A 3,903-nucleotide genomic window follows, 5' to 3' on the forward strand; every position below is an offset into this window, starting at 1 on the left:
TATTATGTTCTAATATTATTTGTATATACATATAATATTAGAACATAATAACACAAGATCTGTTAAAAAACAAAGAAATTGAAGATAACTAATAGATTAAAAACTAAAGTAAGTAATAATAAGTAAAAGTAAGTAATATTAGCCGAAAAGGTTAGCCAGCTTAGCTTTAAGCTGGGCAGAGCCTCATCGCTGGTTTTCAGCTGAGCTAAGAGTTGTATGTCTATGTTCAATATTTAGAACCAAGAGTAAAATAAAATAAAATTACAAGAAAGTGATAAGATGATAAAACTAATTAAAAACGAGAAATTAATTTAAACAAATTAAAAAATTAAAGAAAATTATACTTTAGATGTGCATTGTAGGTACTTTTAATAAAGCGAGAATAAAAAATAAAAAATGTTTACAATAATAGGTAAGGTTAGGCAAAACTCATACGCAAGGAGTTCTACTGCTATTAAAATTTAATATCTAAGCGTTCTCATACGCTTAAACTTGACAGATAAGATAATTAAAACCCTGTTGTGCAAAATCTTTTAAACTAGGTATATAGATTTCAAACTTCAAGAGAATTAATTACGGGAAGGTATCTCACTTACTCCAAGCTGTCTTCTATCTATCTGTTAGTAATAAATTTTTCTGTTCTTGGATAACTCGTATGATCCGGCTGCACTTAAACATTTTAATTTTTATATTTTTCCAGCCATTTTTTTCTTTTATGGCCATTCAAATGTGCAACGCGGTTTACTTAAAAGATACCAAATTCTACTAGATCATTTGTATCGTGTAAGAGTTTCACATGCAGGGCAGTACGGGTATCTAACTGGGGAACAATTGTGGTGTATATTTTAAAGAGAAGAAGACTAGTGATTAGTTGCACTCGATAGAAAGGAGCGATTCGAGAATAACACACGAGGTCAAAGGTTTACAACGAAGTATCTTTTAAACTAAATTGAATTCGTCTCGGAATCACGTCATAAAAGATCTCATCACGCTCTATCGAATCACCTTATTATGTCCCACTTGTTATTGTCCGAGACTACGTTTGTGTCTCTCTTTGACTGAAGTACTGTTTTACCCCATAAACACTGCAAGCCATTGGTTTCCTGTAAGGCGGGCTATACACTGAGAGATTCATTACAATGTTGTTTCGAAATTTGTCATTTTGGAAATGAGATGTTTTTAACTGACTTCAAAAAAAGCTCAAGCAAGGCTCTCAATTCGACTGTATGTATGTTACGCGATAAGTCTTTTTATTTGTGAACCGATTTTGACGATTCTTTGTTCGAAAGAATCTACCTCACTAGTGGTTCCATTTAAGTTTGTGGAAAATATTCCGCTTCTAAGGGTGGAAAATAAGGGACGAACGACTTTTTAGGCCGGTTTTCTTAGTACTCTGTACAGAGATTATGTTTCTTCCTGTTTTACTTATTAAAACAAAAATTATTATTTCGATTAAAATTCGGTTGTATGAAGCCACATCTGCAAAATGACAACTTTTCATGGGAGAGGTTTAAAAATTCTACGGACGAGGTAACTTTTTAACCGACTTCAAAAAAACGAGGAGGTTCTCAATTCGACTATATTTTTTTTGTATGTATGTTACGCGATAACTCCGCCATTTGTGAACATTTTGATGATTCTTTTTTGTTGGAAAGAGGGTACCTCTACAGTGGTTCCATTTAATTTTGAAGAAAATCACCCACATGTTAGGGTGGCTGTTCACGCATAAAGATTCATTTTTATAAATAGCGCCTAAATTTTATTATAAGGAGCAATTATTTTAATGGTTAGTTTTGCTATTCTTCAAGTCAAGGCGTTTTTCTCTCAATATACTTTGAATAATGAGAACCGATTTTGATAATCTCCTGTATCAAGTTCCGTATAGTGGCGATCTAGGGGATAAATCCGGGTTTGCGCACTTTCCGGTAACAGATTTCAATAAAACTTAGCAAATAGATGTAATTCCACGTACTTTTGAGGTCGGTTTTTTTTGTACTCTGTACTGGGATTATTTAAGTTTAAATATGCGAGTTACAAAATTTTATTTGTTTTATGTGGTTCGTATTATTTTTCGGTCATTCTCGGACTAGTGTTCACTACCTAATTTCCGTAGCAATTTTTATTATTAGATTTTTTATCGTGCAATATTATGTAATGTTCGAGTATTATATTGTGAAATCTTATTTACTAATTACTTGCCACGAAAATTAGGTAGTGAACACTAGTCCGAGAATGACCGTTTTATAATTTTCATATTATGATACGGCAAAGCGCTTTTACACTTTATTTTCACATCACTTTGATGGTTTGATTAGATCAATCATGTTTAAAAAACATCGAGCCTCTAAACCATAACAATATTTAAACTACAAATTAGTAATTTAAACATACATATACAACTACTGACGTATAGTTTGTTCACAGCTTAGTAGCTAGCGGCAACATTGTGAACATTAACTATTAATTTTACGATTATTAACCTGGCGGTATTTATACGATTTTAAATTTAACTAGTTCGTAACCGAATGTCTTTACAAATTAATTCATAAATAGTTGAAAATTACATAGATACATGGTGTGTAACATTAATACAAATTAAGCCCGAGGTATCTTATTGCCTATGTTACCTATGTAGGTTTGAAAGCAGGAAATTCCTCCGCTTTGATAGCGCCAACGCGCGCACGTGTGTGTGTATGCGTGCGGGGGTGATTGCGTACCTGAATGCGTGCGCGCATGCGTGCTTACATGCATGCGTGCATGCGTGCTTATATGCGTGCATGCGTGCGTTTGTATGTATTTGCACGCCCCAGAAAGGGGAGAAGTGACAACTGGGACATGGCATGGAATAATAACGGTAATATCCAGACCGACTACTTTCTGAAAGTCGTTTCTGAAAAGAGCCTCGAACAAGTACCTACGTCACGTGCATTTCGATATTTGGCCTAGAATAGAACAGTATCTAGAATAATTCATAAAGTTCAAAAGCAATTATGAAAACAGAATCTAATTTTAAGAAATCCGTTCCAAAATTTATTTTTTCGGCATTAACACTGAACTACACAACTATACGAGTACGTTGCTATGAAAACAAACTACATATTCGTAACGAATAACATGCAATAACTTAATAAACAGCTTTAAGATGTTAAAATAACAGGTTATTATTGGATATAAATAACTTCATATATAGTCTAGTATAACTAAAAACTCAATTGTTCTAAAAAGGTTACATTTAGCACTTATATTTGTCACCTATAAGATCTAGCATGAATTTAGAAACGTCTAGTTAGACCTTTATAAATACTCGCAAGTTGAGTTAGTGATATGTACAGACTAATAACTTACGAACCTACAAATTTATGTATACAGATGGAGAAGTTTAAAACTAACGTCTTTATAGTATATTGCGACAAGTAATGTTCGATGACTGCGGTGGAGACAACTGCAATATTAACTTTGTGGGTCTCTACGGTTCAAACTGCGGCTAACGAGGTATCATGGTCGTATAAGACTTGATAGGGGATGTTACATTTATGGCTAAGTGCTGTTACACACTGCGACTTTTGGCAGCGATGCAAACGGGTAACTTATCACAAACTCCAACATTTTTTTGTCCGAAATATTGTTTGTTCCAATTTCATTACACTGAATTATAACGAAACAGTTGTTCTTTCAGGATATGTTGAATGTTTATCGCAAAGACACACAAACACGATTAGGTTGGGTTAGGTTAGGCTAAGTTAGGTTTAAAAGAAAAAACATTTTTCTCTCAAAATTACATTCGAGGTTATGAAATTTCGACCAAACGTTATTTCTGGAAAATGTCATTTCAGACTACTGAACAGGTAACCATGCAAGCGTGTGACGGCATCGATACAAACGCGCGATTGCATCGCTGCACTT

This window comes from Hyposmocoma kahamanoa, unplaced genomic scaffold, assembly GCF_003589595.1.
Source record: "Hyposmocoma kahamanoa isolate Upper Pololo Valley unplaced genomic scaffold, ASM358959v1 95, whole genome shotgun sequence".
Lineage (NCBI taxonomy): Eukaryota > Metazoa > Arthropoda > Insecta > Lepidoptera > Cosmopterigidae > Hyposmocoma > Hyposmocoma kahamanoa.